An 11,791-nucleotide genomic window follows, 5' to 3' on the forward strand; every position below is an offset into this window, starting at 1 on the left:
ATGTAAAGAAGCACCAAGGGCTCCAATACAATTGTTGACACCCAGAACCATTAAACGACAAAAGTCAACCTTCCTAGTTTCAATTTTATGCGGTCCCACCCCATATCTCAAATGCATAGGTGAATTTTCCACGCCAGTCATATGTCCAATAGTAGTTTGCTCATTCTTTTACATTATTTGGTGTGATACCACATCCTTAGTTTGGTGTAGAGGGTTTCATATTGGTGGTATTACTAGTTTGCATTCTACTCATATTAGTGTATGTGCATCTTGATAAAGTCGTTCCACCATCCCATGGACCATCATTGTGCACCTTCTCAAATTCGTTCCTCGTACCTATATTTTGTGCCTCATCACTGAATCCCAATGTGTTTCTAAGTGTTCTTCTCATTGGTTGTTTTCTTCAACAATACATTGTCTTTGCTTCTCCTTACCTTTTTTCAAATTCCTTAAAATGGTCTCTTTGACTTTTCTAAATTGTCTCTAGTAAATTTCCAAATCATCTCCATGACTAGAAATCAACATTGTTGTCATGAAGCTAAGGCTTCACGATATCGAAACAATGTCAAAATCTAAAAACAATGTTGTCCCACCAGCTAATGCCCAAATTGAACCAATTTGGGCCAAGCAAATTGCCAAACCGGTTAACTTAAAGCCTTAACCAGTTTGGGGATCGGTTCAGTTCAAGTTTGAAAACTCCTAAACCAGTTAAGGCTTAATTGGTTTGGTTTTGACAACACTAAAGTGGTTAAGCCTTAACCAATTTGGGAATCGGTTTGGTTCAAGTTTGAAAACTCCTAAACCAGTTGAGGCTTAACTAGTTTGGTTTTGACAACACTAAAACGGTTAAGCCAAAATGGAAGCATTGCCAATTCTTGTCCATGACATTCTCTAAATAAAAAATCAAATACTTTCACTTTTATACTTCTTATACATTTTAGTTATATACATAATCAATGCTTTATTTCCGTACATTTTCTAAATGGTTTCATTTTTGGGCAGATTCTTTTGTTTCGTTGATCTTCAATGTCTGGACTTAGTCCAAGTATAACAAGAACACCTATCTTCTCACAGGTTCGTGTGGCCGTGATCATGTGTACTTAGTCAAACTTTTGGGTTACTTATAATGAGCGTGTGTTGTTTTCCGAGGGTTGTCATGACCAAAAGTGAGGTTGTGTCAATCTAAGACATCCTTGGATACACAACCTTAATGTTTTGTGGGCAAGGGGTGGAGATGCATATAAGCTTTTTTGCAAATGAATTATCATATAAATGCATTTCATGTGTTTGCAAGGACATGCTTTAACGCACACATTTGTCAATCTTCTTCTTCTTACTCCCCATGACACATAATCTACTCAAAGAAATAACACATTTGTCAATCTTCTTCTTCTTACTCCCCATGACACATAATCTACTCAAAGAAATAACACATTTGTCAATCTTCTTCTTCTTACTCCCCATGACACATAATCTACTCAAAGAAATAACACATTTGTCAATCTTCTTCTTCTTACTCCTCGTGACACATAATCTACTCAAAGAAAGAAAGAGCAATTGATTAGGTTGTGACATTGGTATCATATCATATATTGTGTCCCTTCACCTTCTTGTTGTTTATGGTCGATATCGCTTGGCCATGTCAATTTCATTAGGTTCACATTAACAATTATGATGTATCTTTCTTTTGATAAAAACAATCGTTGGTTATATGCTATTGAATATACATATGGATTTTTTAGCTTATGCAAATATGTGTTATATGTCTAATTGAATTTATTCTATACAAGTGCATAAAGAAGTTATTTTGTCACTAAGATCACGTTCACTTATTTTTTGTTTTCATCTCCATTTTAATCTAATTAATTGAAGTGAACACATATACATGGATCCATATATGAAAATAATAATACTTTGATCATTAGTATTTATTTGTTTCTTTCTATCAAATAACCCCATAAGCACATATTCCATAGGTTGTTCACTTCTTTTAAAGGAATCACCATAATGAATTAAGATAACACATGCGCGCGCATGTGTGTGTGTGTGTGAAATAGAAGTAATGAGATGTATCCATTTGCATATCACTTATTCTTGTCATTGTTAGGGCCTGGACATAGTCATATTTGTAAATATATACATACATACACCATGATTTGTGTTTATCCCCATAATTTAAGTGACAAGCCACCTTTTTCTTATTGAATGCTACATGACATACAACATATTTGTGTGTTTGTGTCTTAGTGTGGTTGATTGTCAACACATAGCAAGGTGCACATAATTGCATAACATCTGTCGAATACATGTGTATAATGGACGTATTCACACTATCCCGTTTTGGCCATTTATGTAATTAGCATAAAGGGTAGTTGCCCTAAGTCGGTCACTATATATAGTGACCTTGTAACCTTTTTGTAAGGTTGGCTGTTGTATTGTTGCTTTGTGAAATAAAGAGTCTTTTGTGTCTCTCTCTCTCTCTCTCTCTCTCTCTCTCTGTGCAACGACCTAGAGACTGTCATACGCAGGTATCCAGCGAGAATCGAATGCTTCTCGATCTTCCGCATTGACGACCTTCCTCGCCTACAACATCTGGTATCAGAGCAAGGTTCGGCCGTCATCACCGCCTGCACAGCATTCGGTTCTTCACCTCAACACGGCCTGCACAGTATTCGCGTCATTCGAAGAAAGAGAGAAGAAGAACAAAAATGAGGTTTGCACCTCATCGCGTTAGATCCCCTTGCTTGGAGTAAGCCAGCAGGTTGTACTCTGTCCCCTGTGATCGTAACCGCTCGAGGTGAAATCCCCTTGTGCAACTCTGACAACAACCCAAATTCGTGCTTCATCTGGCTGATCGACATTCGGGAGGATCAGTCGGATCCGTCTCTCTCATCGCTGCAGTCAACCGAAGCCGAATCGGTCCAGATAATCGGTTTCAATAATCGGTATTCGGCATATATATCCGAAGCGAACCGGGCTCACTCCGACTAGGCGACATTCGGGAAAACCAGTCGGTTCTGTCCCTCAAGTTACCGGAGTCAATTCGAGCAAGTTCCGAAGCCGAACCGACTCGGGTTCAAATCCGACTAGAACGATATCGGGTGAGCCAACCGGCTGCACTCCAACAAGGCTCGTAGTCAACTCCGAACCGAGCTTCGTCAACCGAAACCCAATTTGATGGCATCAACATCCGGCTCGTCAGAAATGAGTCTACGAAAGTTCGATGGATCGAACTTTAACTTCTGGAAGGAGCAAATGCAGGACTATCTCATAGTCAAGGGGCAAATCGATCCCATCGAAAATGAAGAACCTCCAGAAGGATACAAACCAATTGAGTGGCAGAAGCTGGACAGAATCGTCCGCGCCACGATTCGGATGCACCTATCGGAATCGGTATACTTTACGGTGCAATCGTGTACGACAGCATTTGAACTGTGGAAAACACTGTCGGACACTTACGAAAAGAAGGTCGCCGCAACAAAGATGTTTCTGATCCGGCGCCTCTACAACTTGCGGATGAAAGAATCCGATTCGGTTCAAGCACACCTCAACGAGTACGAAAGCATAAGCTCCCAAATCTCGTCACAGGGGACGGCAATCGAGGATGAACTCAGAGCAATGATACTCATGAGCAGCCTTCCCTCATCATGGGAAACTTTCGTCACAACCGTGTGCAACGCGTCAACCACGGCTGTTAAATACTCCGAAGTCACGAGCGCAATCCTGACCGAAGCAGCTCGGAGAAAGTCTTTCGCCAAAGACTCAACAGACGACGCTTACGTAGTACAAGGTTCGACAGACCGATCGAACATACGAGGAAGAGATTCCTCACGGCCGCCGAACAATCAGCGAAGACGGAGCCAGTCACGGGATAACCGAATCTGCAACTACTGCAAGAAACCCGGACACATCAAAGCCGACTGCCGCGCACTCAAGAACAAGAACAACAAGAAGAGTGGCCGGCATGAGGAGATCAATTACGTCAGCTTCTCAGCTGATGTACTACCGGACGACCCGAATATACTATCAATCGAAAATCCAGTCGGATCAGAAGTTCTGCTCACGACTGAAGAATCGAGCACGTGGCTCTTGGATTCGGGCGCGTCATTTCACGTGACTCCTCATCGATCCCAATTTCGGCAATATACGATCCGTCACTCCGACTCAGTTCGAGTCGGCAACTCACAACACTGTGACATCATCGGAATCGGCACAGTAGAGCTCAACCTTGTAGGTGGCTCTACACTTGTACTCCACAATGTCCGACATGTACCCGAGCTCTCAAGGCCATTGATCTCAGTCGGACAACTAGATGAAGACGGCATTCGTGCCGGTTTTTCTTCGGGAGGGTGGACACTCCACAGGGGGAACCTCCTGCTTGCTAGAGGACCCAAGATACACTCCCTGTATCCGTTACATCTTACGCTCAGAGAGGGTAACCTGTTCTTGGTGGATATTCCTGTGTCATCACTATGGCACCGAAGACTAGGACACCTCAGCAAGGCCGGCATCACGCACCTATCCAGAGCCGGATACATCCCCAAACTCTCCTTCTCCGACCATCAATTCTGCGAGCATTGCCAGTATGGCAAACAAGCAGCCGCATCACACCCGACATCAGCACCAAGAGAAACGAGACCTCTCGATTTAGTCCACTCGGACGTCTGTGGCCCAATGCCTCATCAGTCTCTTGGCGGTGCCTCTTACTTCGTCAGTTTTATTGACGATTCGACTCGAAAGGTGTGGGCTTATCCAATTCGCACCAAAGATCGTGTCTTCTCGATCTTCTCCGATTGGCTCGCTATGGTAGAAAATCAAACCGACCGAAAACTGAAATGCTTTCGGACCGACAATGGGGGAGAGTTCAAATCCGACGAATTCGTCAAATTCTGCCGACAACGCGGCATCCGACGTGAATTTACGGCACCACAGAATCCGGAGCAAAACGGGATTGCAGAACGAATGAATCGGACAATCCAAGAACGGATAGTTTCCATGCTCCAACACTCCCGACTGTCGGATGGCTTCTGGGCAGAGGCTCTACTCACGGCAGTACACATAATAAATATGTCGCCAAGTAGACCTCTAGGACTTCAAATTCCTCAGGAACTATGGATCGGCAGTAAGCCGAATTACGACAAGCTGAGGATCTTCGGATGCGAGGCGTACGCCCTTATTCCGAAAGATGATCGCTGAAAACTTGCACCTCGGTCCAGGAAATGCATTTTCCTTGGATATGGATCAGACGGCGAAATGGGATACCGACTCTGGGATCCCGAACGCAGACAAATCGTCCGAAGTTCGGACGTTGTGTTCAACGAGTCGGCTATGAATCCATCAGTCGAAAAACCGATCGAAGTCCGAAGGGTAACATTTTCCGATGTGCCGACCCTTCAAGAAGGCCCCGCTCTCAACACACGGTCAGCTTCACGGGTAGCTGAACCTTACACTACCGACTCGGACAACTCCGACTCGGCACAGCAGAACAATCCGCTTTCGGACCATCCGACCTCGATACCCGATACGACCAGTCCAATCATACCTCGACGATCCGAGAGACTGTCGCAACCTCCGGAGAGGTATTCTCCTGGAATTTTCTTCACCGACGCCGGCGAACCGACGTCTTACGAAGAAGCATCGACATCTGTCGATTCAGCCACCTGGCATCTGGCGATGGAGTCGGAAATGCACTCCATTCGGGCAAACAAGACTTGGGATCTGGTCGAATTACCTAGGAACCGACGTGCTCTTCCTTGCAAGTGGGTTTATCGACTAAAAGAGACGTCTGATTCGACCACCCCAAAGTACAAGGCCAGATTAGTTGCGAAGGGCTTCCGACAAGAATATGGCGTCGACTTCGACGAGATTTTTTCACCAGTGGTGAAAATGACAACCCTTCGCTTTCTTCTCGGCGTAGTGGCAGCCGACAACTTGGAGCTGATTCAGCTAGATGTCAAAACAGCCTTCCTCCATGGTGATCTCGAGGAGGAAATTTATATGGAGCAGCCAAAAGGCTTCGTGGCAACTGGCCAAGAACATCTAGTCTGCCGACTCAGGAAGAGTCTATACGGCCTCAAACAAGCACCCCGACAATGGTACAAGAAGTTCGACGACTTCATCCAATCGATCGGCTTCTCCAAAAGCGATGAGGACCATTGTCTCTTCACCAACACAGCTCAAGATGGATCACCCATCTTCCTCATCATTTACGTGGACGACATGCTAATTTCTGGACGCCACGCGGGCGAACTTGCCAATCTCATTCGGCAACTGCGGTTGAAGTTTGCTATGAAGGACCTCGGTCCGGCACGACACATCCTTGGCATGAAGATTAGTCGGCATCGCGATAAACGACATCTTTTTTTGTCTCAGACCGACTATATCGGACGTGTCTTGGAACGCTTCAACATGCAATCAGCCAAATCTGCTTCAACCCCGCTCCCCATGAATCTTCGGCTCTCTCAGCGAGACTGCCCGACATCCGGTTCGGAGGGGGAAGATATGAAGTCGGTACCGTATGCACCGGCAGTCGGCTCCCTTATGTACCTGATGGTCGCGACACGGCCTGATATTTCTCATGCCGTAGGAGTCGTTAGCAGATTTATGCACAATCCTGGCCGATCGCATTGGAACGCAGTCAAGCATGTGTTCAGATATCTGGCTGGCACAAAAGACCATGGCATTCTTTTCGGTCCGAACCGAACCTCAGGCGTAGTCGGTTACACCGACTCGGACTTCGCCGGCTGTATAGACAGTCGGAAATCAACAACCGGATACTGCTTCAAATTCGGCAATGGAGCAATCTCGTGGAAGTCGAAACTTCAGGAGTGCACATCGACCTCAACGACCGAAGCAGAATATGTAGCTGCGTCCGACGCAGCAAAAGAAGCTTTGTGGCTCGGTCGGCTGGCGCACACGTTTCGACAAGTCGACCATGACTCGGCTCCAGTTGTCTACAGCGACAGTCAAGGTGCTGTTGCCTTGTCGAAAAATCCGGTTCACCACAACGCCTCCAAACATATCGACGTTCGATATCACTTCGTTCGGGACTGCGTCATCTCAGGGAAAATCGGTCTAGAGAAAATATCCACAACCGACAATGTCGCAGATGGAATGACCAAGTGTCTTTCGGCAGACCGCTTTCGGTCTCTTCGGCATCAGATGGGCGTAACGACAAACCAGTCCGGTTAGAGCCGGACACAGAGCAGGATGGTTCCCGACAACCGACATCAGTTCCTTAATGATCGGCTTCAACTGTTCCGACCCGACCAGTTCGGTCTTCTGCCTTCGGACCCTGCCGACTCGAACAAAGCTGATATGTCCGAGAACCCAAGTCTATACCTGTAATCTTAGATAACCCATGTATACGCCCATTACGGGGGAGTGTCGAATACATGTGTATAATGGACGTATTCACACTATCCCGTTTTGGCCATTTATGTAATTAGCATAAAGGGTAGTTGCCCTAAGTCGGTCACTATATATAGTGACCTTGTAACCTTTTTGTAAGGTTGGCTGTTGTATTGTTGCTTTGTGAAATAAAGAGTCTTTTGTCTCTCTCTCTCTCTCTCTCTCTCTCTCTCTCTCTCTCTCTGTGCAACGACCTAGAGACTGTCATACGCAGGTATCCAGCGAGAATCGAATGCTTCTCGATCTTCCGCATTGACGACCTTCCTCGCCTACAACAACATCTACATTGTAGTGTACTCAAATAGTCCCAATTGGCAAATGGTCCTAAACTTAGTCGGGACTGACCCAAGCAACCCCAAACGAAGTTGGGATAGTCCCAAATAGCCTCAATTAGACTTAGAACAACCCTAAGGAGTCATAAGCAAAGTTGAGACAAGCTCATGTAGTCCCAAACAGAGTTGGGTCAGTCAAGATCAACACACAACCCAATCTGAATTGGGACTCATGAAAGGAGTCAAACCCAATCCCTGTCCCTATCCCAAATGGCTAATCCAACAATCATGAATGTTTAATAAGTAATAATGAATGAATTTCCATTATTAACCTCTAATTCTCTATCTTATTGTTGTTCCAATAAACTATTATAACATTTGTGATAAACATAACCCTAGCATAAATTAGGTGTTAATTGTTTTGTATGAGACAAACAATGTTTGTCTATCCTAAACCATCCACATATATGAGTGTTGGTATTAGGATTTTTAGATACAATGTAGTAGTTGGAAAGTAGATGCCATGTTCATCGTTGTTTGTGGTGATATTCCTTGGCAACATGGACAAGTCCACCTGAAATGATTGTGCTTTGTAGCATTGATACCTCTTTCAATTATCGAAGCCATATTACATGCATTTATTCCGATTGAATATCTATGGAGAGGTTACAAATTGAATGTCACCATTGTAACATTGTTAGATTCCTAAATTAGCTAGCATGGATTCAAAATGTGGTAATAGTCTCATTTGAATAATTAGTTGTCATCAACAACATGCATTGTCTTAACCATATTTTTGAGAAATATCAAATGAATAACTAATACTAAAATAAGAACCTGTTCATGGTTTTAGAAAGGATATTGAGCATCATTTAGTGGTCAATGATACAAAGAATGCCTCATAGTAACCCAACTCTAATGGCTATTCACCTTGACCCTTCTATAAGGTCACAATAAATGACCTTATAGAAGGGTCAAGGTGAATAGCCATTAGAGTTGGGTTACTATGAGGCATTCTTTGTATCATTGACCACTGAACTCCCAAAAGCTTAATCTAAGGAACATAAAGACCATGGGACATTACATTATGATTTCAACCTTGAGGGTTGGAAGGGATGCATGGAACCATGTGGCTTATATTAAATCAAGAACATGTCTAGTTGATAAGTAAATCAATATGTGGTTTTCATGTAGTTCTTCTTGCTTGGTCAAGACATAAGTTTGGTGGTAGCTAGAGATTTGGCCTCGACATTTAAGTTGTGTGACCTACAAAGAATGAATTCCCTTTTGAAAGTAAGAATGTTTTTATCGCCAACGTGAAAATTGTCTTGTAATGCATTAGTAGGTAGACCAAGAACTCATGGGATAGTGTATGAACATTGCAAATTGACATTGAATTGGAAGAGCGAGTCAATAGTTATTAAACTAGAAGTTATGCTAGCTAGAGATGACTATGATTGAGTTGAAACCAAGTTGACTATGGTGGGCTTGTTGTTTTTGTGACTTGAGAAAAGGAGGTATGTTAATTCCAAAAGTTTGTATTGGTTCCTATACCTATAGATAAAAATACACGAGTTGTTTATTGGACTGTTGACTTACGAAGAATACATTAGCTTGTATTTTATAAATCTAGAAGAATATATCCAAACTTATGATTCTATGAAAACCAATGGAATGATCATAAAAATATTGCTTTGGCACTTGAATGATCTAAATGCTTCACTTATGCTTAACGAAAAGCACGACCATCATTTTAAAAAAGAAGAAGAAAGATACACCTTAGTATATTACTTGAGAAATGTAGATATAGAAAACAGAAGGAAACATTTCACCTCACCTCTATTGTGATACAAAGGCTAATACCAACATTTGATCAAACAGATGATATCATATAAGAAACAAGTGGAGCACAAACTACAAGCTATGCAACAAAAAAGAAGGTATGGCATGTTTTCCCAATGAAACGGTGCACCATGTTTTATGGGTATGTCTTATAGCTAGAGCAGTATGGAAAAGAGTGTTGAGAATTTTGTATCCTATTTATGGTAAACAGGCATACACATGGGGTTTTGTGAGATGGGGAAGGTTGGCTAAAGAAATACAGAATTATGAAAGGGATTGTGTTGATTTTCTTCTCCTCTCTAATGGAAGACACGTGTTGGAGGCCTCTTATACTACGCCAATCCATTGTTTGGAAGAAGACAAGGTTTGGTCTATTGTATCTTCTTTAGTAGTTTGGATGTTATGGAAGGCAAGATGTAAGTGTGTATTTCAAAATGTCAAACCGAATGCGGTTGAGTTAGTCAAGGAGATATGGTTGATGCTCCTGCAGAATCTAAGAGGTCAATATGAGGCAATACATGGTGAGCTTGATGTTGTGTTTCGCAAGCAACAACAATTTTGAGAAATTTGGAAAAAGGCATAGGTTTTCACCTATTTTGGGGACAGAATAACATGGAGATATGCTCCACCAAGATGGCTTTTTCCGCCCCCTGTCTTGAAAAGACCATGCATGAGGGTTTCCGCTACTAGACATGTCCATTCATGTGGGTAGGAGGGTTGTAATAGATTGTATGGATACTTTGTAGCCTTTGGGCATCTTTTCATTAATACCATGGTGAATCTTGACTTTATAAATAAATAAAAAAAGGTATGACATAATTCCACCTCAGACCAGAAGTTGTCTTTAAAAATAAGTGACGCCTTTGCCATCGTTTCTTAAAGTCCACTTGACGTTGGCATAGAACATCAACCGAACCTTGTAGATCATCATATTGACCACATAGTGTATGGACAAATAACAACTAGAATTCAATAAGCATGGTGCGGATATGTATGTGAGCATTATTAAAAACGACATCACATCTCGCTTTCCATATATCCAAATAGCTAATGACGTAATAGTACGTCAAATAACCAGATTTTCAATTTTAAACCGTGGAATAGAAGATGGAAATGAAGTGAGATAGAGGTGCCCATGGGAAAAATGATAGACATGAGAAGCATGCCCACTTTCATAATTTTATTATCAAACTTTATGAATTTAAGTTGTTGGTTAAACTTAAGTTTGAAAGCTTAACAATAAATGATAGCATGTTTATTGAAATGTATTTTAAACTGAAGTTCAATAAATGAATGAATATCATATCATTACATAGTGTTTGTTTATTAACCCACTTTTTATTATCATCATTGATAGTATTTCATAATTATAGTTTTAATAAGCTAAATTCTTTCCTACTTCAACAATCAAATACACCCATGTTTAATAAACTAGGAATTCTTATGAGCATGGAATTGCATTGATGTATAAGTATAAGTTCCCACTACACTTAAATCTATATTATACATACTTATGACAAGCTATTGGATCATCATTGGACATCTTCAGTTGCTATTGTAACAAGATAAATTGATACAATTTTTAATGCGATGCAAGTCGATACAAGACAAGACATGATTAAATACATGACAATGACAATAATTGGTACATGGGTAATCATAGTTTTTCTTTTTTGGTGAATAGTTGAAAGGTATTTCTTTTACTCAATGACTCAATTAACAATCCATCTTTGGATACTATCTATAATGGGGTAATGGTGTCGTATGGTAATAGCATGAATATCCTTATTTACTTAGAGTCACTAATAGTAGTCAATCCACGGATTTAAATGGTTTAAAGAGGCTAGAAGGTTAAAAAAGTTACCATTATCTCATTAGTACATTCAAACATTTAAAGAGGAGTGTGTGATCTTCCATCCCTAGAGTACTTAGGTTTCTCTGCATTCAAGTTCTCCTTGATATGCTTATTTTGGTGTCTATGTTTTGGACATAAATTTTACTTCTAGCGTTGATCCACATATAAGAAAATCATCAACATGTGTTCAATGAACCTTATGTGAAAGTCATTTGAAAGACTTTGGTTACATTACATTGACAACACATGGCATCAACTCATTTCTCCATTCCTACCATCATAACCAATTACGATCTTTCTCTTTTGAATGTACCAAAATGGTTATATTTAGTCTCTTAACTTACAGGATTTAAGGTCTATTTACGAACTTACTAATGAACATGGATATTTGTCATTAAAAAATAGTAAATAT

Source organism: Azolla caroliniana, unplaced genomic scaffold (genome assembly GCF_043228905.1).
Source record: "Azolla caroliniana isolate FFs.n. ecotype wild unplaced genomic scaffold, voAzoCaro1.0.p SCAF_11, whole genome shotgun sequence".
Lineage (NCBI taxonomy): Eukaryota > Viridiplantae > Streptophyta > Polypodiopsida > Salviniales > Salviniaceae > Azolla > Azolla caroliniana.